At 45.6% G+C, this 26734-nt stretch overlaps 1 protein-coding gene across 2 annotated transcripts in view; it reads right to left on the bottom strand.

Moving 5' to 3' along the window:
• Positions 1-6496: 6496 nt before the first annotated feature.
• Positions 6497-26734, bottom strand: part of LOC142472579 (transmembrane protein 238-like) — a 36571-nt gene continuing 16333 nt past the window's right edge. The window contains exons 2-3 of one of the 2 annotated variants that reach the window (XR_012789765.1): positions 9253-9499; positions 6497-8409 (exon numbers count right to left, since the gene is read on the bottom strand). The gene's annotated coding sequence lies outside the window, so the exon portion shown is untranslated. Of the gene's footprint in view, positions 8410-9252; positions 9500-20407; positions 21149-26734 lie in introns of those variants that run through there. The other variant, XM_075579647.1, reaches the window with a different exon arrangement.

Here is a 26734-nt window from a genome sequence, read left to right as displayed (position 1 = left end):
TTTAGTTTGCGAGTTAAGTAGTGTTTAGTTTGCTAGTTAAGTAGTGTTTCGTTTGCTAGTTAAGTAGTGTTTAGTGCTGGGCAGTTTATGAGCAGTCCTCAGGACTTTTAAATATTTTAGTTCAGGGGGGCTCAACTCCACTCCTCAAGAACCCCCAACAGGTCAGGTTTTCAAGATATCCCAGCATCAACACAGTTGGCTCAATCAGTGGCTCAGTATTTGACTGAGCCACTGATTGAGCCACCTGTGCTGAAGCAGGGACTGATTGAGCCACTTGTTCTGAACCTGACTTGTTGGGGAGTCTTGAGGACTGGAGTTAAGCGCCCCTGATCTAGTTGACTAGTTGGTTAAGGACTAGTTGATTTGCCGCCCCCAGAACAACTTGGTGTTTTCATTCCCACGAATCGCTGTCCCCGGTACCCTTTCCCCTCGCCAATCAGATCCTTTTCAATAATTCAGAACCCAACAACATTGATGCTAATTGATGCTAATTGCAGTATAATGCATCGGGAAGAGGGAATTGTGTGCGGTCCGGAGGTGCATTTAACGCCCAGAGCGTTGGGGCTGCCATTAAGAAACCCGGTTTCATGGCCACGGATAAATCATATTGCATTTCTGTCTTTAAATAATTAAAAAAAAAACAATGGGTTCTGAATCATGTCTATTACGCAGAGATGAAAATAAACATGTTTTCAGATTTGCACCTTGAATAATGTGTTCAATCTAATAGAATAACAAATTACTGCTTTTACGCGGGGTCGTACGAAGTGTGACAGTAATAGTTTATTTTAATTTTTTTTTATTTATGGACTAAATGTACAATTCCACTTTCATTTGAAAGAAAGGGGGATTGGTTTTAGAAGTTACGCCTCTAACCGTCCCTATTTATTGGGAGCATCATTTGGTTATACACAAAGTGTGGGTGATAGGCAGCACTCCGAGGCTACCCCAGAGACTGACTTACTGCTGGGTGGAGTCGTATGATTATTTATCTATACACACTATACACACTATACACACTATACACACTATACACACTGTACACACTATACACACTATACACACTGTGCACTCGCTTCTCTTTGCATTTTCTGTGCTTAGCGGTGTTCACCATATTAAGGCATATTCCTTATGATGTCGTTGTGGTGTGGTTCTAGAGCATTTGTGCCTAGATACAATTGTGTTCTAATAAGTTTTCCTATGGTGTTGATCATTGAATACAATTAGACGCCTCCTTACCGATTCAGCGCATCCTCACTCAGACCACGAGACTTCGCGCTTAACGTTTCGTCAGTATACAGTGGTCCTGATTGCACGGACATTGCTGTGGTATACACCACATTTTCTATAGAGGGAGGATTTTTTTAAGGAATCGAAGGGAAGTACCTGTAGGGTCTGTGGGAACGGGCTTGAAGTAGGGGCGTTTTTGCCTCGAAACGTTGCCCCCTTAATATTTATCCCTCCATTATCCTGCCATTGATTTTCGCTTATTTCGTTTTCCCTTTCCCTCCCTTGTCTTGTCTGTTCCCCGTCCCCCTCCCGCCTCATACACGGTACACTCTTGTTGATGGTCAGGCTCCCTTCTGCCTATTACTGGGCACTGTGTGCAGCATCATAACGTGTTTACAATATAATTTATTTATCAGTTGGCATTAAACCTTTTTTTGCCATTATTTCTTTACTTGGAGTGCTGGGAACCCCTCCATCCCCATCATTTGGTTATTTCCCAAAGGGTTTTGCCTCTGTGTTCAATAAATGTAGATTTTTATTTCAATCAGACACAGTACCAGTACTTTTTGTTTTTGAAGCCCCTTTAGGGTTTCCAGGCGGCTTCTCCAAAAATACTGGACACAATGGTGAAAGGTGCGACGCGCTCGAAACAAACACACACACACACCCCCCTCTCACCTCTCTCCGCGCGCCCCAGTCCCTGGGGGGGGGGGGGGGTGTGGCACTGTAACGGTTAACCCCTTCACTGGCAGAGGTGCCAGAAACTCATGTGTTTACAGAATCCTCATGCTTCGGCTTTCATTTCCTTTTGCCAATTAGCCATCTTTGATCTGGTGCGTTCCGTCCCTGCCAAGAGCAAAGTGCCGCGCTATTATTTATGAATAAAACCTGGCCCATATAACCGTCGCGGCAACCCCGATGATATCAATACATAAACATTAAGCGTATCCTCTGCGGTGTATGAGGCCAGGGGCGTCGGATGTACAAACATTCCCTGCTCAATAATGCAGCACGGAAACCCACAGGCAGCAGCTGGGAGATTAGCATTGTACACCAATAAACACAGCGTGTCTGAAACGTGACACGGAGAGGCACCCCTGGCTTTGAGTTGGGTGACCAGGGTGAATCCCCAATACCATCTCCATGTGACCTTGGGCAAATCACCTAATCTCCCTGTGACTCAGGCACAAGAAATGGGATTATGGTGGTATAAAGCAGGGGGGTGCAATCTTTTCCCCCTGCGACCCCCTGCCGGCTCTCCCTAACCCCCTCCTTACCTTGGCTTCGGCGTCATGACATCACATTGCCATGGCGACGCGCCTCCAGAAGCCGTCAGAGCCAAGGTAAGTGCAGGTTACAGAGGCCTTCACTGCTTCCCCAGCATTCAGTTAAAGTGCCTTCGGGAAGCGCGTGGGGCCTCTGTAAACCCCGCGCCCCCAGCAGAGAATCTCACGCGCCCCCCCAGTTTGCGACCCCTGGTATAAAGAGAAACAGATTTAACTTGATTTTTTTTATTGACCAACCCAAAGTACTATATATTTTGCGATATTAAAACTCTCAGTCGCATCTCCAATCTCCCCCAGCCAACCTCTCACGCTCAAATCAACCCCGGGGCACTCTAAGGGGGTAATTCTATATTGTCCGAAATGCCACTTTGGGCAATAAAGAATGACCCCCCCTAAAACCATTAGAAAGGGGCAGAGAGAGGGCGGGGTGCCTCAGCTCTCTCATATTGTCACCTCCACCCTAAATATGTGCTCTCTCTGCTAAATCTCCTGTTTTGGTAAGGCGGTTCCCTTTACCGGCACTCGTTGCTTTGTTTCCAACGTTGACACGAATGTCGGTGACCGGCAGTAATGTACATTTGTGGCTGTGCGCGCAGTGAGCGAAATTCTATGAGACAAGTTATGCAGTGAACACAAAGCTCGCTGCACCTCTCTTGGCGCCAGGCCCTCTCTGGGCGATGAGAAGGGTGTTAAGCTATTTGTTCATGTCATGGAAAATAAATCTGTTTTTACATACAGTCACACCTGTTCCCCATGTCCGTCCTTCTGGTAATTACTCACGGGTTCTATAGTATGATTCTGATTTTATTTCTCTCTTTACTTTTAGAAGTCGCCCCATTTTATATAACGCCAACGACATATTCGGCGAGTTACCATCTTTAATATATATACAGGGAATACGAACATGTGGCTGAGGCTCTAAATAGCCAATTACATTTAAATAAAAAAGGATTTCTCTCCCCTCCCCCCCCCCCCTTTTTAATGCCTTATTTTGAATGAATTAAATATTGTTTTGGAGTCGGAGAAATATTGACGATAAAACATTTTCTCCAGGGCTTATTAAAGATGGCATTTACTGCTTAACAAGCTCAGCAGGGATCAGTGCAGTGTATGCTAAAATGATGACAGCCCATATTTACTGCGTGGGGTTATTCCACAAAACACGTTACGGTCTATTCAAGTGAATAAGCCATAAGGCGTCTTCCAGCAGCAGAAGGTGACATGGATCAGCACTGCCTTGTAAACATTTCACGATGCCAGGCTCCGTTATTGGACCAATATGACCCTGTTTTGTAGGAGAGAGCTGCAGCTTTGCCTTGCAAGACTCGCAGGCTAATGCTACAGAATTAAATCACTGACAAGCAAAACAAGCGTGCAACGTAGAACGCAGCGCACCGCCAATGTTACAGGCGCCAAGGACCTTCATCGGGCCGGGAAGCGGCCTTCGGGCTTTCCAGAAAAGGCCCAGGGACTGACCTTGACGGTGGTTTGCATGTTACAATATAGAAATGTTTTAGCTTTTAAGATGATTTATTTTACTTACTTCCTTCTTATGGGAAAAATAAATGCTTCTACTTTCTCTGGGGCCTGTGGAATTCTAACCTTATCGGGGAATTATTGTTCTTGTGCTACTGATGGCTGAATCATTTGGGTATTAGTCATCAGTTTACAAACGGTCTTATCACAAGAGAGCTTGGGTAACAATTGCAAAAACTCTCCATAACATTTTATTATGATGGTGATATTACAAATTTGGAAACAAATCTTTACAAATCTTTATAGGAGCAATCCATGCAATATCCTACGTGTGTGCTGTGTGTGTGCTGTGTGCTGTGTGTGTGTGTGTGCTGTGTGTGTATTACTGTGTGTGCTGTGTGTGTGCTGTGTGTGTGCGTGTATTACTGTGTGTGCTGTGTGTGTATTACTGTGTGTGCTGTGTGTGTGTGCTCTGTGTGTGCTGTGTGTGTGTATTACTGTGTGTGTGCTGTGTGCTGTGTGTATTACTGTGTGTGCTGTGTGCTGTGTGCTGTGTGCTGTGTGCTGTGTGCTGTGTGCGTGTGTGTAAGTAAAAAAAAAAAAATCAGTACTGTTGTATTAGATTAGCGGGACAAACTGGGGGCGCCAAATGACGCCCGTTGCCATGGAGCCGTGACATCACATGACCCTGCAGCGTCATTTGACGCAACATTAGAGGTGAGGGGTGGGCGCGACCCTGGAGGAGAGCAGGCAGGGGGGCGCAGGGCGTTTGCGCACCCCTGCATTAGATAATACTTGCCACATTTTTTTAAAATTCATCTTTTAATGCCATGTTTAATGAGTGTTATATACAGAGCATCCTGTGATTTCTATCGCAGGTTTAGCCACCTCCCCAGCAGTGCAAGATCTTTGTAACACTTTCCTGTTTGTGATAAGTTGTTGCCAATGTTCCCAGCAGTTTGAGCTGCAATCTGTAACAATAGATAATGTTACCTTAGTAATATCAGGATATATTGTAGCTGCTGAGTCACACTGATTGAAGGATTGATTGAAACTGAAAGGCGGCCATTTAGTGAACCCTGGGAAGCAGGATCTTTGCTGATCGATCACGGGAGAACGAAACGATCGGCAGCTTAAGTAATTCGTTTTTAATAAAGGTAATAAGAGGCTGCGTATATTAAAACAAAAAGTATTTTTTTTAAGTGCTGCTTGGATTGCCTCTTTAAGCTTGTCTGAATTTCACTTAAGTATGTATCAATCGCCAATAATAAAGCTTCAGCACAGGTCCCTGCCATTAACCCACGGGTCCTAGCCAGGTCTGCCCCTTTTTGCTGATGTGTAAATGGGATTTTCTTCATGGTTTATTTATTTTGACGTGCACATATTTATATCTAGAGCCATGCGGACATTATCTGCCCCGTGGGTGGGGCCGTGGTGGGTGGCGATCCCCATTCCCCCCCCAAACTGGTCCGGTTGGTTCAGTAGCTGGTTAAATGGCCAGCAGAAATGGTCGGAATCCTGCTGTTCCTGTCCCGCGACAGAGACGGGTTCTGTAGAATTTACAGACTTGTTTCTAAATGTGCATCTTCTTCCGTATGTGATTTAGTTAACCTCTTGGGTGCCAGGGGAGGGCTGTAACCCATTGCCACGCAGAGACCCCTTGTGGTAATCACTGGGTAACCGCAGCAGCCCGCGCGGAACACCAATCTGCGCGCTTTAAGGGATCTCGTGCCCTTTTCCACGCTGTTCTTATTATTCAAATCTGATTCATTCGGGACATAGAAGCGTTTGAAATATGAACATATTTACGGCCTAGATCATTATCGTAACTAACAGAGACCGAGGTTACAAGATAACCTTAGAAGGTAGTTACAGTGATACGAAGATAAGGGGCGTATTTACTACGCTGCGCTGCCAGAATGCCAGAAGATTCCTTACAGCTTGGCACAGCTTAGGCAACAGGGCCCAAGGCAGTCATGACGCTACCTTGCAAGCAGACTTAATGCCCCCCCCCCTGATACCTAAAGCTTGGCCCCCTGCAGACGCACTTACCAGAACGCCCTCCTACTGTCTCTGTACATCCTTCCTACCAATTAGATTGTAAGCTCTTCGGAGCAGGAATTGCTCTTCATAAATGTTACTTTTATGTCTGAAGCGCTTATGCCCATGACCTGTTATTTGTATTATTTGTTATTTATATGATTGTTGCGTGTATTACTGCTGTGACGCGCTATGTACATTAATGGTGCTATATAAATAAAGACAGACAGACATACATACACTGATTTGGGGGGGCCCTGTTTCTCCCCCAATCCTGGCCTCTGCCCACTTTGCTCAACCAATCAGGCTCCCCCCCTCTCCTCCTTTGCTAAACAACTTGCCATACCTGGAGCCCCCTGCTTGCCCCCCCCCCAAAAAAAAACCCAGAGCCCCTCCCCACCATCAATACTGCATTTTCACCACGCGTTCTTGAGAAACATGCGTGAAATCAACACATTCCTGTACATTGTCACCACGTTTATTTTTGCAATTGGATGTGAAAGCCAAGAAAACAAAATGGTAGCCATGTTACCCAGCCCCACACAACCTGCAGTATACGAGATTATCCTGTTTTTAATCAGAACACATATAGAAATCATCATTTGTTGTGGTCAAGTTATAGCGATCCATAAACCTTAGTTTAGCAGGCCTGTGTAAACAGTTCATTGTAACATGAAGTAAGTTGACGAGCATCATTGGGTTTTATTGGACTAAATGGCAATTTTGAGGTAATACAAATGATAATTAAGATAATGCTACAGAGGTCTTTAGGGGCAACTGATGTGTGTAATGGGTTCAGCCTATTAAAGGCTGTGGGACAACTGAAATGTAGGAAAGTATGATCCTTTTGTGAGGTCTTATGCCAGGGGGCTCAACTCCACTCCTCCATCCCATTCACAGGCCAGGGTTTAATAATATCCCTGCTTCAGCACAGGGGGCTCAACTCCACTCCTCCATCCCATTCACAGGCCAGGGTTTAAGAATATACCTGCTTCAGCACAGCTGGCTCAATCGGTGCCTCGGTTGAAGACTTTGCCACTGATTGAGCCACCTGTGCTGAAGCAGGGATATCCTCAAAATCTGACGTGTTGGGGGGGTCTTGAGGACTGGAGTTGGGTCCCCTGCTCCAAGTGACCAACTTGTGTGTGTATAAGGGTGACCCAAGTGGCATTTGGGAGGACAGCTGTAAGTCAGTTGGTCATACTGAAATCTATCGGGGGTAGATTGTATATGTAATAAGGTCACCCAGACTTTTAAAAGGGCCATCCCAGTAAAGTCTATAAAAGAGTGTGTGAGAGGGCGGCCCTATTAAAGGCCATTGGTATGTGTAAGAGGCTGATTTGGAACAATAAGGGACAATGTCATCGATTTTCTACATGGATGTCGAGGTGTGTTAGGATGATCCTTCATTTTAAGTGGGTGAACCTGGTGAAGTGTACGGGTGCCACTGATGTGTGCTGGAGGGTGAGCCATTAGGGTTATCCTACAAGGGTCATAAAAAGGGGGAAAGAGGAGTGACCATCAGAAATGTATATACCAGCTGTTTTAGTGTCTTCGTGTACCAAAAACCCCTTCATTTTACACTTTACAAGTTGAGGTAGATGACGTGAGATTTTCGGCAGAGGTGCCTCACTCACATCTTAACAAGAAACTCTGTAAATTACCATATTCCCTGTAACCTTTTAGATCATGCCAGACGAGCACACGGCAGCACCGGGGAACAGAAGTAGTCTGTGCCGGTCCAGAAGAAGCAGAAGCCATGAGGATTACCAAGGAAACTCAATGTCCTGCCGCCTCTTGACGTGTCAAGAATGACATCACATATCCAGAATGGTCTCTGCTGGCTCCAGTTGACAAAATAAGCATTTCAACCACAATCCTGGCTTATATTTCATCTAGTTTATCTGAAAACATGCACAAACAGTTGCTGCCAAACTGAATTGTCTAGTTGACTTTTAGTTCACTTGAATGGACCATGAGCAATCTTCAGGCTCCAGAAAGTGCTACAGTACATCCTTCAGGCTCCAGACGGTGCTATGTGCTTCAGGCTCCAGAAAGTGCTACAGTACATCGGTCAGGCTCCAGACGGTGCTATGTCCTTCAGGCTCCAGAAAGTGCTACAGTACATCGGTCAGGCTCCAGACGGTGCTATGTCCTTCAGGCTCCAGAAAGTGCTACAGTACATCCTTCAGGCTCCAGACGGTGCTATGTCCTTCAGGCTCCAGAAAGTGCTACAGTACATCCTTCAGGCTCCAGACGGTGCTATGTCCTTCAGGCTCCAGAAAGTGCTACAGTACATCCTTCAGGCTCCAGACGGTGCTACTTCCTTCAGGCTCCAGAAAGCGCTACGTCCTTCAGTCAGGTCTTCGATTAATTCCTAGAAGAGAACACAACATGGATTAGCCCCTTCCATGTCCAACAGACAATGGTATGTCCAACAGGTTACTGTATATGTAGTTTGTTGACACTTTTGATTTAAATAAAAATGCAACCTTTATTAGCTTGTTAAAATAATGTTTTGGACGTTTAGCAGTTCCATGGTAAATTAATAAACACACAGTCCCAGCAAGCTCAAGAACCCCAAAACACGGCACTGGGCATTTCTGTCTTTTGTTGTATGCGTTTCCATGGTAGGAAGATGCCTTGGAAGGGGTTTTACACTCCTTATCCGAGGTATTTTGGAGATAAGACCGACTGTACTCAAAGCCTTTATGATGATACCATAATTAGTCAGACATACAGAAGTGGTTGACGAAGATAAGTGATACCTTTTAATGGCTAACTGATACCAACTTTGTGTACCCCCGCGGTGCCTTCTTCGGGACCATAGCATGGCATATTTCTAGAAGTCTCTCTTCATCGTTAGACCGGATATACAGTTGTTAATTAGTGGGGCAAATGAATGGAACACAGCTATTAAAAAATGGAATGTAAATGAGTCAGGAATTACCTTTACAATCCTAATTACAGACCTTTTTACATTTCCTCCTTTGGCATTGCCACTGAAAGTCCCATCCCCCGTTCCCCCCGTTCCCCCCCATCCCCCGTCCCCCCCCCCAGTTCCCCCTCTTCCGTCTGTGCATTTTCACTGGTTTCTTGATCTGTCGGCTTCTACTTAATGTTCGTTGAGAATAATACATGCATACGTCTAGTCCAGCACAGCCGAGTGGTGTTAAAGCTTTGTTCGGATTTATATATGTTAACGCAGCACGTTCCATACCATTCTACAAGCCCGTAGCAAACTGTCGGCCGTGCGTCATTCTGCATGTTTGTTGACAACCTGCAACTAGACAAACATACGTTCCTGCTCAGGTTCTACCATCAATACCCCGGCGTCAATCTTCCAACGCCGCGGAACGCCTTTTCCAGGATGTCCAGTTGAACCGTAGCTGTGCAGGTGAAACCGTTCCACAACATTGTCCCAAAGGTCAACCCAGCAATTTCTGATGCTTCTTATTTCGGCCAAGCTATTAAAATGAACAAAATGTCACAAGTTACTTTTTGAGGGGCAAAAAAATGTCGCACAGCAATCTCATTTAAAATTGCACTTATGTACTAACCTAAAATTTCTCACTATGCCCCATCAGTGTCAAAATTGTTATTTTTTTCCATTTTTGGGACGCACAGAACTGGACCGCACCAGGCAAAGGCGCGATCCAATCGGCCACTTGCCGTAAACCCTTGATAGTGTTAGCGCAGAATGAAGTTGCTATGTATCAACCCAAAAATGTATGTGATGCAGCGCAGATATTTCCATTATGTCGTTTACCAAAAGGTGTTATTTTACGGTGCGGCTAGTGTCAAGATCCTACACTAATCATTTCTGAGCAAAATATACACAATTCTGTTTTGATTCACATTGGTTTTTATTATATCTATCAACATGATGCAATGCATCAAAAATAATGTAAAACAACAGATTATGCGCCACGTCTGTGACGTCTTCATGCGTACGCCACACGGTTTCTCAACGTGTGTGTTGCTTCTTAGCACTGAAATTGATGCCCAATTTAAAAATAATATATAACCTTAGTACATAGCCCCCAAACTCTTCCATCAAAGCGGGCTGCGCTGTTCTAGAAGCTACTTAAAGAGCCTGCAACAAAAATATCAACTTAAAGGTCACAAGCATGGGAAATATACTCCTCGCTCACCCATTGGACGCCCAAGCTTTTTATGATGTCTACATACTGTAGGAGTTAATGCGCTGGCCTATGAAGTAGGTGAGCATATTTCAAGACTCAGGGGCAGCTCTTCGTGACCTTGGGCATACTACCTGTATGCCCACCCAGTATCAACAATCAGACGGGGGGTTTAATTATGTTGAACTATATTGTTCTTATGGGGTCTACATACCAAGTATACTGTATGGCGAAATAGAGGCATGGGGAGGTACTGTATTTTCCTCCTGTGTCTATTAGGCCCGGGCCATAGAGGGGTGAGGAGTTCGGAGCCGCGCTGACGCTGAGGCTCGCCTGCTGAAATCTGGGCGATTTCATGCCCATACAGGCGAGCCAGCGGGCGCGATCGGAGCCGAGGGGAGGTGGTTGGAGGCGGGGCAGTGACATCGCTGGGCCAATCGCCCGTGACGCACTGACGTCGACGTCACGGCGCCGACGTCACGGAGCACTGCTGTGCTGTGATTGGAGGTTTTCAGCCGACAGCGCGCTGAAAAACAGCTTGGCGCTCGGCTGAAAACTCCAGCGCACCAGCACGCCTGCGGACGCTCGCGTGAGCCCCCTCTCAAGGCATCCTCATTGAGGATGCAGCGGCTCAGCGGAGCGTCTGCATGCCTCAGCACGGCCTGTCCGTCTATGGACTCGGCCTTAGGGACAATATTTTAAGGTCTTTGCTGGAATCGTGCCCATGTTGCATACATTTGGGATCTTGGAGTAGGAGAAGTTTGGGAGTTGCGGGACACGCACATATTATTATACAGGGGTGTAACAAATTCTGCAACATATCTCCTCCCTTTGGACTGCTTCCGACCGGCAAGTGTTAGGTTGCAAATCTCCCCGTGTAACAATGTGCGGGAGATAAACAAACACAACTGCAGAAAATAGTTCGGGGAGTTAAACTTTTCTTTGCGTTGATCCATAGGGGGTGGCTCATGCACCGGTAAAGTGCCAATCGAGGCATTATCGCGCAGAAGCTCCCATCAGTCACTGGGAGTTTCCGTGGGACAGGGCCACGATCGGCACTATCGCAGTCTAACGAGTAACCCCCCCCCCCTATATTCGTTTAGAAGACACAGCGTTGCCCGAAACAGAAAAATATTAGAATATAAAGAAACATGTAACGCCATTGTGCGTCAATCCCTGCGGAACGTGAGACGGGCACCTCTAGCACAGAAGGGGTTAAGGGAAGTCACCGGTAACTGGCTTTGACGTTCTGTGGCGGGAATGCGCTTTTTCGGGGTGACGATAGCGAGTTAGAGAGATCTAAAAATAGCTTCCCAGCCCGGGACGTTTGCGGTCTCATTGAAGATTCATTTTGCTAAACAAACTATTTGGAATATTCCTTTACATTCTGAGTTACAGAATCAAAAGAAGAGAACGGGGGTTTGGCACGAGTCAGACGAGACCAACTGGCGCCTCGGGGGGGCTACAACCGCAACGGTCTTCAACATTCGGAAGACCCCACAAGTCTCCCCTATTTCAGGTCTTCGTGATGGACATCTGTAAAGATCTTTCGTATAAAAGATCTGAGACATTGCTTAATAACGTTGCATTCTAGGGACAGGAGATCACACACTAAGCCAGGAGTGGTCAACTCCGGTCCTCAAGGGCCACCAACAGGTAAGGTTTTGAACCATCTGTGCTGAAGGAGGGACTGATTGAGCCACCTGTGCTGAAGCAGGGACTGATTGAGCCACCTGTGCTGAAGCTGGGATATCCTTAAAAGCTGACCTGTTGGTGGCCCCTGAGAACTGGAGTTGGCCATGCCTAAACTAGAGCTCTTTCAACTCCAGTCCTCAAGGTCCACCAACAGGTCAGGTTCTAAGGATATCCCTGCTTCAGCACAGGTGGCTCAATCGGTGGCTCAGTGAATGACTGACCACCCGATTGAGCCATCTGTGCTGAAGCAGGGACAGATTGAGCCACCTGTGCTGAAGCAGGGATAGCCTGAAAACCAGACCTGTTGGTGGCCCTTGAGGATTGGAGTTTGGCGCCCCTCCTCTAAGTCGACTGGTTGGATATTTTGTAATAATACCGACCTCTTTCTTTGACACAACGTCCGCAGTGAAACCCCTTGTTCCATTAAATGGGGACCACCACTCTACATCGGTTCTTCGTAACCCAGCATATAATCCGTTTAAAACTCGTTTAACACTATCCTTATCTTCTAACTCACGTGTACATCTTTGTACTCGGATCCAGTATTTTTTTCCAGTCCGCGATACCATTTACTGGAACCAATATAAATATCCTTCACTTACAGTATATCATCGTACACAAGAAACCTTAATTCTTCAGAGGTACGTTTGGGGTAATAGCGTTGGTCGCAGACACCCAAATCCTGTCCTTCAGAACCCAAAACACCGGCAATTAATAAATCTGTGGGAGAAGGCTTGAACGGGTAAAACACAATAAACACCAACGTTGTGTTGTTCTTGTGTTTCCCATGACTTCAGTTTCACCGTAACGCTAAATATCCCAAAGCTGTGCGTTACAAAGCCAATCCGAGCTGTTTGTATGAAACCTCCACGTTGAAGGTATACCACAGCATCCAAAACACCAAGCTGAGGGCTATGGTTACCGCTCCGGTGTAGATGAAAAAGTCCCAAGATTCAAAATGGGCAAAAAGTCCACAGAGAAGCAGAATTATCCCAACAATGTCAAATATCAAGGCAATCAGAAATATTGCACGACATCTCCCAGCGACTCTGGAAAGCCTCATCGCGATGTCCAAATCCCTGGAGAAGACGGCACAGAATTAGAAGAGATCGCATCTTCCAGCGTCCGTGTCTACGAAATGCTGGTGCCAAGGGGAAGCGCTGTACAAATAGCACACACACCTTCTAGCAATAGGAAAGCAATGTGAACACGCGGCTATTAACTGTGTGGTGGCCGTGGTATAATGCAAGCCAGAACAGTGTGGAAGTTTGCCAGCCCGGATAAACCTGTCGGGTGACTCGACAGGTCTTTAAAACCCAACGAAATTCTTCAAGCCAATAGTGACAATGTTTATAAAGTACTGTCTATAGCAATAAGTACTCTAATTACTAAAACAAGCTTCTGAGTGGATTCATTGATGGTAATTTGCTGTTCGGGGTATTTTATTGAGTCCCAACGCTTGGTGTCACAGTATGTTGAGAGGATGGAATTTGAATACTATAAAACCAACCTGTAATATCAGCTCTTAAGATAAGACTATGATATGCTTCCATGTCATGGGGCGAGCTGATCAGGTTTAAGATGAGGAGCTTCAGAGAATTCAATTGTGTGGCATTTAAAGCAGCCGTCCAAGCTGCCGTTTTATTAAATTTTTAAAATTATTATATCCCCCCCATTAATATGTGCATCAATACAACCCAGTTGAGAGGGCAGGGCTAAAAAGGGGTGTGCCAGAGCCAGAAGAGGAAGGGGATGTGACTTGGTAAATGGTTGCTATAGAAACAAAAAAATGCTTGTTACATTAGAATACATTACAAATGTCATGCAGAGTTGTTTTAAAAAAAAGTATTTTCTCATAGTACAGAACTGATTTATTTTAAAAAAAACCACGTGGAATATTGCTTGGTCGGCAGCTTTACGTTAAAGAACAGATAGGCTCATAGCTATGCTAACCAATGCTAACCTCATGCAAACCAAGTACAAACCATGTTTGAAAAGATTGGGCAGCCCGTACAATATGAGGGAGTAGCCGCCTTTAAAGTGAATGGGATTTTCCGTGCGTCAATACCCCGATCGGAACTATCTCAGTTTAACGAGTAACCCGCAGATTAATTTAGAAGACACAGCATTGCAGCGTTACAAGAAACATACACATATTAGGCTATAAAGCAGGACAGATTGGCATCCGCAGCTCGGTTTCGGCAACAAAACACGTAAAGCCATCTTGTTAATCCCTGCGGAATGTGACACAAGCTGGCCCAGCACCGAAAGGGTTAAAAAAAGAAAGCATCATCGGTAACTGGCTTTGTAGCATTTTTTCCGCGGGAATGCGCTATTACAGGGCGATGACAACGTGAGAGATCTAAAAATAGCTTCCCAGCCCGGGGAGCGATCGCTGTCTCATTGAAGATTCATTTTGCTAAACAAACTATTTTGAATATTCCTTTAACTTTGTGATTTACAGAAATCAAAAGCAGAATATGGGATTTGGAACGAGACCCCAAACACGGATATTTTACCGGCACTTTTTGTAGAATAACGTCAAACTTGTTTTGCGGAAATTTGTGGGTTTTTTTTGCAAAACTTTACCGAATTTCACCAATTTTGACACCTTTTGCCAGAATTTCCAATACAAGGCTCGTGACTTGACACGGTGGCTTTTAATGATCGACGAATCTTTTTGCAAAATTTTCTGTTTTCCCAAAAGGGTTAAAAGCTGCAGAACAAGCAATATGGGCCTTTAATGAGACCAACTGTATCTTAGAGATAAGAACACATCTTTTGAAGTTATTGAACCCAGTCGAATCTCTCCTTGTGACCTTGGGCAAGTCACTAAATCTCCCTGTGCCTCAGGTCACTTAATCTCCCTGTGCCTCGGGTCACTTAATCTCCCTGTGCCTCGGGTCACTTAATCTCCCTGTGCCTCGGGTCACTTAATCTCCCTGTGCCTCAAGTCACTTAATCTCACTGTGCCTCAGGTCACTTAATCTCACTGTGCCGCAGGGCACTTAATCTCCCTGTGCCTCAGGTCACTTAATCTCACTGTGCCTCAAGTCACTTAATCTCACTGTGCCTCAGGTCACTTAATCTCCCTGTGCCGCAGGGCACTTAATCTCCCTGTGCCTCAAATCACTTAATCTCACTGTGCCTCAGGTCACTTAATCTCACTGTGCCTCAGGTCACTTAATCTCACTGTGCCGCAGGGCACTTAATCTCACTGTGCCTCAGGTCACTTAATCTCACTGTGCCTCAGGGCACTTAATCTCCCTGTGCCTCAAGTCACTTAATCTCACTGTTCCTCAGGTCACTTAATCTCACTGTGCCGCAGGGCACTTAATCTCCCTGTGCCTCAGGTCACTTAATCTCACTGTGCCTCAAGTCACTTAATCTCACTGTGCCTCAGGTCACTTAATCTCCCTGTGCCTCAGGTCACTTAATCTCCCTGTGCCTCAGGTCACTTAATCTCCCTGTGCCTCAGGTCACTTAATCTCCCTGTGCCGCAGGGCAGAGGTATACAAGGAGAAAAAAAAATATATAAGTGGGACCACTCAACATTTTGAAGTCTTCTCTATTTCAGGTCTTTGGGATGAACATCTGTAAAAATGTTTCTTATAACAGAGATATTTCCCAATAAGATTACACACAGACGCTGCCTTAGATTACACACAGACGCTGCCTTAGATTACACACACACAGACGCTGCCTTAGATTACACACACACAGACGCTGCCTTAGATTACACACACACAGGCGCTGCCTTAGATTACACACACACAGACGCTGCCTTAGATTACACACACACAGACGCAGCCTTAGATTACACACACACAGACGCTGCCTTAGATTACACGCACACAGACGCTGCCTTAGATTACACACACACAGACGCTGCCTTAGATTACACACACACAGATGCTGCCTTAGATTACACACACACACAGACGCTGCTGTAGAAAAGTCTAATGGTTCAATGAAGGATCTCTCTTCCATTCCAGAGACGGGAGCTCAGACTCTAAACCAGGAGTGGCCAACTTCAGTCCTCTAGGGCCACCAACAGGAAACCCCTGCTTCAGCACAAGTGGCTCAGTCATTAACACTGCATCACCTGTGCTGAAGCAGGGGTAGTCTGAAAACTTGACCTGTTGGTGGCCCTTGAGGACTGGAGTTTTCCACCCCTGTTATACTGCATATGCACCCAAATAAAGGACAAAACAGAACAAATAAACTATCGCTGGAAGGCAAGACTGGCACGGTCCGCACCGGGACCCCCCACCCCCCCCAGGACACCCCCCCCCACCCCCAGGTCACCGCTGAAGCTAAGCACGCAAGGGGTTGCAAATATTCCCCAGCATCGACCTACGGTTTGATGGACTGAACTGTAAGGATCAATAAATACAAATGATTGTACCATATTCCTGGTTTTCAGGATATCCCTGCTTCAGCACAGGTGGCTCAATCAGTGGCTCAGTTTAAAACTGCACCATCTGTGCTGAAGCTGGGATATCCTGAAAACCAGACCTGTTGGTGGCCCTTGAGGATTGGAGTTTGGCGCCCCTCCTCTAAGTCGACTGGTTGGATATTTTGTAATAATACCGACCTCTTTCTTTGACACAACGTCCGCAGTGAAACCCCTTGTTCCATTAAATGGGGACCACCACTCTACATCGGTTCTTCGTAACCCAGCATATAATCCGTTTAAAACTCGTTTAACACTCTCCTTATCTTCTAACTCACGTGTACATCTTTGTACTCGGATCCAGTATTTTTTTCCAGTCCGCGATACCATTTACTGGAACCAATATAAATATCCTTCACTTACAGTATATCATCGTACACAAGAAACCTTCATTCTTCAGAGGTACGTTTGGGGTAATAGCGTTCGTCGCAGACACCCAACTCCTGTCCTTCAGAACCCAAAACACCGGCAATGAATAAATCTGTGGGAGAAGGCTTGAACGGGTAAAACACAATAAACACCAACGTTGTGTTGTTCTTGTGTTTCCCATGACTTCAGTTTCACCGTAACGCTAAATATCCCAAAGCTGTGCGTTACAAAGCCAATCCGAGCTCTTTGTATGAAACCTCCACGTTGAAGGTATACCACAGCATCCAAAACACCAAGCTGAGGGCTATGGTTACCGCTCCGGTGTAGATGAAAAAGTCCCAAGATTCAAAATGGGCAAAAAGTCCAAAGAGAAGCAGAATTATCCCAACAATGTCAAATATCAAGGCAATCAGCAATATTGCACGACATCTCCCAGCGACTCTGGAAAGCCTCATCGCGATGTCCAAATCCCTGGAGAAGACGGCAGAGAATTAGAAGAGATCGCATCTTCCAGCGTCCGTGTCTACGAAATGCTGGTGCCAAGGGGAAGCGCTGTACAAATAGCACACACACCTTCTAGCAATAGGAAAGCAAGGTGAACACGCAGCTGTTAACTGTGTGGTGGCTGTGGTATAATGCAAGCCAGAACAGTGTGGAAGTTTGCCAGCCCGGATAAACCTGTCGGGTGACTCGACAGGTCTTTAAAACCCAATGAAATTCTTCAAGCCAATAGTGACAATGTTTATAAAGTACTGTCTATAGCAATAAGTACTCTAATTACTAAAACAAGCTTCTGAGTGGATTCATTGATGGTAATTTGCTGTTCGGGGTATTTTATTGAGTCCCAACGCTTGGTGTCACAGTATGTTGAGAGGATGGAATTTGAATACTATAAAACCAACCTGTAATATCAGCTTCTAAGATAAGACTATGATATGCTTCCATGTCATGGGGCGAGCTGATCAAGTTTAAGATGAGGAGCTTCAGAGAATTCAATTGTGTGGCATTTAAAGCAGCCGTCCAAGCTGCTGTTTTTTAATTTTTTTAAATTATTATTCCCCCCCCCCATTAATATGTGCATCAATACAACCCAGTTGAGAGGGCAGGGCTAAAAAGGGGTGTGCCAGAGCGAAGTTTCAGAAGAGGAAGGGGATGTGACTTGGTAAATGGTTGCTATAGAAACAAAAAAATGCTTGTTACATTAGAATACATTACAAATGTCATGCAGAGTTGTTTTAAAAAAAAGTATTTTCTCATAGTACAGAACTGATTTATTTAAAAAAAAAACACGTGGAATATTGCTTGGTCGGCAGCTTTACGTTAAAGAACAGATAGGCTCATAGGCTGAACCAATGCTAACCTCATGCAAACCAAGTACAAACCATGTTTGAAAAGATTGGGCAGCCCGTACAATATGAGGGAGTAGCCGCCTTTAAAGTGAATGGGATTTTCCGTGCGTCAATACCCCGATCGGAACTATCTCAGTTTAACGAGTAACCCGCAGATTAATTTAGAAAACACAGCATTGCAGCGTTACAAGAAACATACACATATTAGGCTATAAAGCAGGACAGATTGGCATCCGCAGCTCGGTTTCGGCAACAAAACACGTAAAGCCATTTTGTTAATCCCTGCGGAATGTGACACAAGCTGGCCCAGCACCGAAGGGGTTAAAAAAAGAAAGCATCATCGGTAACTGGCTTTGTAGCATTTTTTCCGCGGGAATGCGCTATTGCGGGGCGATGACGTGAGAGATCTAAAAATAGCTTCCCAGCCCGGAGCGGAGATTCATTTTGCTAAACAAACTATTTTGAATATTCCTTTAACTTTGTGATTTACAGAAATCAAAAGCAGAATATGGGATTTGGTACGAGTCCCCAAACACGGATATTTTACCGGCACTTTTTGTAGAATAACGTCAAACTTGTTTTGCGGAAATTTGTAGTTTTTTTTTTTGCAAAACTTTACCAAATTTCACCAATTTTGACACCTTTTGCCGGAATTTCCCATACAAGGCTCGTGACTTGACACGGTGGCTTTTAATGCTCGGCGAATCTTTTTGCAAAATTTTCTGTTTTCCCAAAAGGGTTAAAAGCTGCAGAACAAGCAATATGGGCCTTTAATGAGACCAACTGTATCTTACAGATAAGAACACATCTTTTGAAGTTATTGAACCCAGTCGAATCTCTCCTTGTGACCTTGGGCAAGTCACTAAATCTCCCTGTGCCTCAGGTCACTTAATCTCCCGGTGCCTCAGGTCACTTAATCTCCCTGTGCCTCGGGTCACTTAATCTCCCTGTGCCTCGGGTCACTTAATCTCCCTGTGCCTCGGGTCATTTAATCTCCCTGTGCCTCGGGTCACTTAATCCCCCTGTGCCTCGGGTCACTTAATCTCCCTGTGCCTCGGGTCACTTAATCTCCCTGTGCCTCGGGTCACTTAATCTCCCTGTGCCTCAGGTCACTTAATCTCCCTGTGCCTCAGGTCACTTAATTTCCCTGTGCCTCAGGTCACTTAATCTCCCTGTGCCTCGGGTCACTTAATCTCCCTGTGCCTCAGGTCACTTAATCTCCCTGTGCCTCAGGTCACTTAATCTCCCTGTGCCTCAGGTCACTTAATCTCCCTGTGCCTCAGGTCACTTAATCTCACTGTGCCTCAGGTCACTTAATCTCCCTGTGCCTCAGGTCACTTAATCTCACTGTGCCTCAGGTCACTTAATCTCCCTGTGCCGCAGGGCAGAGGTATACAAGGAGAAAAAAATATATAAGTGGGACCACTCAACATTTTGAAGACCACAAAAGTCTCCTCTATTTCAGGTCTTCGGGATGAACATCTGTAAAAATCTTTCTTATAACAGAGATATTTCCCAATAAGATTACACACACACAGACGCTGCCTTAGATTACACACACACAGACGCTGCCTTAGATTACACACACACACAGACGCTGCCTTAGATTACACACACACAGACGCTGCCTTAGATTACACACACACAGACGCTGCCTTAGATTACACACACACAGACGCTGCCTTAGATTACACACACACAGACGCTGCCTTAGATTACACACACACAGACGCTGCCTTAGATTACACACACAGACGCTGCCTTAGATTACACACACACAGACGCTGCCTTAGATTACACACACACAGACGCTGCCTTAGATTACACACACACAGACGCTGCCTTAGATTACACACACACAGACGCTGCCTTAGATTACACACACACAGACGCTGCCTTAGATTACACACACACAGACGCTGCCTTAGATTACACGCACACATACGCTGCCTTAGATTACACACACACAGACGCTGCCTTAGATTACACACACACAGACGCTGCCTTAGATTACACACACACAGACGCTGCCTTAGATTACACACACACAGACGCTGCCTTAGATTACACACACACAGACGCTGCCTTAGATTACACACAAACAGACGCTGCCTTAGATTACACACACACAGACGCTGCTGTAGAAAAGTCTAATGGTTCAATGAAGGATCTCTCTTCCATTCCAGAGACGGGAGCTCAGACTCTAAACCAGGAGTGGCCAACTTCAGTCCTCCAGGGCCACCAACAGGATACCCCTGCTTCAGCACAAGTGGCTCAGTCATTAAGACTGCATCACCTGTGCTGAAGCTGGGATATCCTGAAAACCAGACCTGTTGGTGGCCCTTGAGGATTGGAGTTGGAGCTGCTCTAGAGCCGACTGGTTGGATATTTTGTAATAACACCGACCTCTTTCTTTGACACAACGTCCGCAGTGAAACCCCTTGTTCCATTAAATGGGGACCACCACTCTACATCGATTCTTCGTAACCCAGCATATAAAACGTTTAAAACTCGTTTAACACTATTCTTATCTTCTAACTCACGTGTACATCTTTGTACTCGGATCCAGTATTTTTTTCCAGTCCGCGATGCCATTTACTGGAACCAATATAAATATCTTTCACTTACAGTATATCATCGTACACAAGAAACCTTCATTCTTCAGAGGTACATTTGGGGTAATAGCGTTCGTCGCAGACACCCAAATCCTGTCCTTCAGAACCCAAAACACCGGCAATGAATAAATCTGTGGGAGAAGGCTTGAACGGGTAAAACGCAATAAACACCAACGTTGTGTTGTTCTTGTGTTTCCCATGACTTCAGTTTCACCGTAACGCTAAATATCCCAAAACTGTGCGTTACAAAGCCAATCCGAGCTGTTTGTATGAAACCTCCACGTTGAAGGTATACCACAGCATCCAAAACACCAAGCTGAGGGCTATGGTTACCGCTCCGGTGTAGATGAAAAAGTCCCAAGATTCAAAATGGGCAAAAAGTCCAAAGAGAAGCAGAATTATCCCAACAATGTCAAATATCAAGGCAATCAGCAATATTGCACGACATCTCCCAGCGACTCTGGAAAGCCTCATCGCGATGTCCAAATCCCTGGAGAAGACGGAGGAGGGGAGCTCACCTTGTGATCCTGTCCGTGGCTTTAGAAAAGAAGTGCTGGTGCCAAGGAGAAGCGCTGTACAAATCGCACACACACCTTTTTAGCCTCGGAGAGGCACACGCGGCTGTTAACCGTTTAGTGACTGTGTTTCTACGCACGCCAGAACATTTCCCAGCTGTGTCGTCCTGTACAAACCTGTTGGTGGACTTCACAGGTCTTTAAAATCAAACTAAATTATTCAAGCCAACTGTGACAAAGTGCCGTTTATATTCATAATTGCTCTAATTACCAATAGAATCTGCCGTGTCGGTAATTTGCTTTTCTGAGTATTTTATTGGGTCCCAGGGCTTGGTGTCACAGGATAGCCCGGCGGTGAAAGTTGGGGAGAATTCGCGGGGAGGATCAGTCTTTTTAGAGGAAGGAATTTTGAATACTCTACAACAGCAAATAAAAAACCCATGTTGTGTGCACGTTCACATGTATCAGACAGGCCCACAACCCTGCCCTTCCCCATTATCTCTTAGCATACAACGCTTTCACTGCAGCCAGGGATTCTGGGAAATTATATGCAAATGAGCACTCACAGTGTCACCTTTTACTTCATGTCCATTTTAACATGGACCCCCTATATGTGTATACCTGCCGTATTACACAGTTTTTCAGCACAGCTAGGGTTAAAGTGCAGAGCCAGTAACCCTACTCAGAGGAAGCTTATTCGACCTTTTACATCCCTTCAGTGTGAGGCTGGTTATACTGGCATTGAAGTGGGAAGCTGGTAATTGGGTATAATCAGACACAGAGGACCTTATGTTCAGTAAAAGAGTGACAAAAACGTTCCACCGGACAGTGTGTAGCAAATAAAACCCCCACCTGTGGGCACATTCACGCCTCAGACAGCTCTGCTTCCCTGCCCTTCCCCAGTATCTCTTAGTATCCATTACAATACCCCCACACTCCCCTCCCAATGCGTCCACACTATAAAACCAACCTGTAAAACCAGCTTCCGAGATAAGACTGTGATATGCTTCCATGTCAAGGGGACGCGCTGAATAAGTGCAAGATTAGAGGTTTCAGAGGATTCCATCAGCTGGCACGTCAGCTACAGAACCGACTGGTCCAGCCTGGGAGCCTTCAGAACCTCAAGAACAAACCATGTCTGAAAAGGTTGGGCAGTAAGTACAATATCAGGGAGTGATATTGCCTTTGAAGTGGGTGAACCCCGTGCGACTCCCAATGTCAGCTCTCCTTGTGACTTTGGGCACGTCATTTTGTCTCTTTGTGCCTCAAATAAGAATCAGAGTGTAAGCTCTTTGAAACAGTAACTCATTGTGCAAAACTACTCCAGAGGCGAGGGGAGAGGGGAGAGGCTTGAGAGGGGAGAGGGGAGAGGGGAGAAGAAAGAGAGGGGAGAGGGGAGAGAGAGCCCTCTGAGTGATCCTGGGTTTTTCTAATGTTGAAATCACTGTAGGATTCTTTCTTTGGGGTAAAGCTTTTCCCCTATAAAAGTAACATGCATTAATAGTAGGAATATTAATATTATATTCTTAGATCTGAATTGTGCACGGTGTTCCCAAAGCCATACAGATTTGAGCAGGAGATATATTATTATTATTATTATTATTTATTTTTCAACATTTGATGCTCGTTAGGATTTTAAGTACATTTTCAAATATTTCCAGTTATATCTTGAACTACCAACCTCATAGAAAAAGAGTGTTGCATACTGAGTGCTTTGAGTATTTCGGATCTCCGGGCCGTATACTCCGTATAGAATCTGTCTCGGGAAACCCACACCATTCTGCAGCTTGTGAGAAGATTTACAGACGGAATCTGAGTGTGATCACACACGTGGTCAGACACGAGATTTCAGCACCCGAAAGGTCCCCGCTGCAGATAAGAACGGTGCTTTTGCGGTTTGAGAATCTCTTGTGCAGCATCAGAGAACGGCTTTCATGTCAGGCCAAGGAAAGTTGTCACACGCGGCAGAGAATGTCGCAGCTACATATTACCGGCGGGTTTACTCTGGCTTTGTTGAATGTAGAAACACTGAATGCTACATCTGCTTACTGTACAGAGATGCACTGTATGGCATGGTGACAGCCAAAGCGAGAGTGAAACATATTGTAACCTTTCACTTATCCCACGTCAGGCATGTCTGGTTATTAGGGACAATCCCTGCTACTACCACAGTGACATGTTTAAGGGGTCTCAGCTGGGTAATTGGCACTTTTTTTCTCCCTTTTTGAGGGGGTTTTGGGTACGGAATTGAAAAACGAAGTTATCAAGTTATCAAATTATACAGTGACATTTGTTTACAAACCAACATTAATTTCTATACAAAGTAACATAAATAAATCTGACCCCTACCTAATGATCTTCGGAAACCAACTCGAAACGCGTCTCTTCTCCATCGCATTCCATGATCACCGTTAACCCCTTTCTATCCCCTCCCGTTCCTCAACCCCACCATCCCCAATGCCCATGATCTCTCCCACCCTCACCACTTCCTAAACCATGGGGGCGCAAACTTTTGCTCCTGTGCCCCCCTGTTTCTTGTCCCTCGGTTCTCTCGCCTCCCACCCCCAACCCCTGTACGGTCAGTGCGGAGTCAAATGATGTGCGGGGTCATGTGACACCACGTCACGTGAAACGAAGCGTCATTTCACGCAGAGTGTGATGTCACGCCGCATGACCCCGCGGCGTCATGGAGACTCTTCCAGACGCCGGCTGCAGCAAGGTAAGTTGAGGTATTGTATTGTATGTCTTTATTTATATAGCGCCATAAATGTACATAGCGCTTCACAGTAGTAATACATATCATATAAATAACAAATAATATAAATAACAGATCATGGGAATAAGTGCTTCAGACATACTGTAAAAGTAACATTAAGGAAGGAGTCCCTGCTCCGAGGAGCTTACAATCTAATTGGTAGGTAGGGAGAACGTACAGAGACAGTAGGAGGGAATTCTAGTAAGTGCGTCTGCAGGGGGCCAAGCTTTATGTATCATGTGTCCATGATTATCCACAGTGCTATTCATATGCTTCTTTAAGCAGATGTGTCTTAAGGTGGGTCTTAAAGGTGTATAGAGAGGGTGCTAGTCGGGTACTGAGGGGAAGGGCATTCCAGAGGTGTGGGGCAGAAAGTGAGAAAGGTTTAAGGCGGGAGAGAGCTTTAGATACAAAGGGGGTAGAAAGAAGACATCCTTGAGCAGAACGCAAGAGTCTGGATGGTGCATAGCGAGAAATTAGGGCTGAGATGTAAGGAGGGGCAGAAGAATGTAAAGCTTTAAAAGTGAGCACGAGAATTGAGTGTGATACGTGATTTAATCGGAAGCCAGGAGAGGGATTTCAGGAGGGGAGATGCGGAGACAGATTTAGGAAAGAGTAGAGTGATTCTGGCAGCAGTGTTTAGGATAGATTGTAGGGGAGACAGGTAAGAGGCAGGAAGGCCGGACAGCAGGAGGTTGCAGAAATCGAGACGTGAGAGAATGAGGGCCTGAGTCAGAGTTTTAGCAGTTGAGTAACAGAGGAAAGGGCGTATCTTTGTGATATTGCGGAGGAAAAAGCGACAAGTTTTAGAAACGTTTTGAATGTGAGAGGAGAATGAGAGAGAGGAATCAAGTGTGACCCCTAGGCAGCGTGCTTGGGCTACTGGATGAATGATCGTATTTCCAATAGCAATGTGGAAGGATGTAGTAGGGCCAGGTTTGGGAGGAAGTATAAGGAGCTCTGTTTTTGCCATGTTAAGTTTCAGTCGGCGGAGGGCCATCCAGGATGATATTCCAGAGAGACATTCAGAAACTTTGGTCTTTATATCAGGTGTAAGGTCAGGGGTTGAAAGGTAAATTTCCAGAGGCCTCACGCGATCCCCCGGCATTTTATTTTAATGCCTTGGGGAAGAGCGCGGGACCACTGCAACCGCCCGCACCCCCCAGAAAAATCTCCCACCCCCCAGTTTGTGCACCCCTGTCCTAAACCTTCGTAAAGTCCCTTACCTTACCGACCCAATCCCCTCCACTGCCAGATCCACCACCATGCCCCCAACACTTGTCCACCAACCAAGCAAGCTCTCAATGCACCTAACCCATAACCCGACCATAATGTTCCCATCTCTGCTCACCACAAAGACATTGTAACAATTACTCTATGCTCATATATATATATATATAACCCCACCATTGTTTTACTAGCTAACGTACAGCGTCCTGGATAAGGGCACTATATAATGTTGTCATAAATAAATAAATTAGAAAAACACGTGAGACAGACGACTATATGGGCACAAAGGAAAAGAGGGGGACAAGGAAGGGGGAGAAAGATATAATATATAACATTTTTGACAGTAGCAACAAGATAGATAAATATCCAGGGATCCCCAAAACCCCACGCCAGCCTCAGTTCCCCTAGGAGAGTTACACCCCATCTAATAGCCCTATTGTATCATATACAGCCCCCTGTGGGGACATACATGCTTATTATATAAGGACAGAGATGGCCCTGAACTGCGGGTCGTTTACTTATATCAGCCATGGGTCCAATTAATAATTTCTCTAACCACATCTGACACCTATAAGTCTTTTTTAAGTACGACTTGGGAGGGGTTTGATGTCCTCTGGCTGCTCCCTTTTGTGTGATCAGGGAGCGCTTGTGCAGCCAGAAACTCCCCCCTCCCCACCTCTCCTTAATTCCAGTGGGTCCCTGAGAAGGACAACGTGGGATAAGGAGAAAGACAACCCCTTCCCATTCAGGACTCTCCTACAACTTCAACACTTCAACTATGTGGGATTGTATATTTAAACTGTTTTTTTTTTATAAGAATCCGTTTAATGATCCAAATGCGGAGAAAACCACATAGTAAATTAGCAGTTCAGCTCGTTAAACCTTCAATAAAAGTGAACCGCAAACAATACTTCTTTACATTGCATGCATTTACAAGGGCGCAATAATCACGTACATTTCTAACACATTGTGAGCTTGAGGAACCCTTCAGGTTAATGCCACGTGCTACTAATGCCACGTGCTACTAATGCCACGTGTGATCTGCAGCCGGTGGGTTTTATTCCACTAGTTGGAGATTAAATGCGGAAATTGCATCACACGCTATTGGTCTTTGCCAATTGAGTGTTCTGGTCCTTCCATGCTGCATAGTCCGGTCCTTCCATGCTGCATAGTCTGGTCCTTCCATGCTGCATAGTCCGGTACTTCCATGCTGCATAGTCTGGTCCTTCCATGCTGCATAGTCTGGTCCTTCCATGCTGCATAGTCTGGTCCTTCCATGCTGCATAATCTGGTCCTTCCATGCTGCATAGTCTGGTCCTTCCATGCTGCATAGTCTGGTCCTTCCATGCTGCATAGTCTGGTCCTTCCATGCTGCATAGTCTGGTCCTTCCATGCTGCATAATCTGGTCCTTCCATGCTGCATAGTCTGGTCCTTCCATGCTGCATAGTCTGGTCCTTCCATGCTGCATAGTCTGGTCCTTCCATGCTGCATAGTCCTGTCCTTCCATGCTGCATAGTCTGGTCCTTCCATGCTGCATAGTCTGGTCCTTCCATGCTGCATAGTCTGGTCCTTCCA

The sequence above is a fragment of the Ascaphus truei genome, chromosome 22 (genome assembly GCF_040206685.1).
Source record: "Ascaphus truei isolate aAscTru1 chromosome 22, aAscTru1.hap1, whole genome shotgun sequence".
NCBI classification, from domain to species: domain Eukaryota; kingdom Metazoa; phylum Chordata; class Amphibia; order Anura; family Ascaphidae; genus Ascaphus; species Ascaphus truei.
Note: the sequence above shows the minus strand (reverse complement) of the source record. Positions and strands in the feature narration are given on the sequence as shown.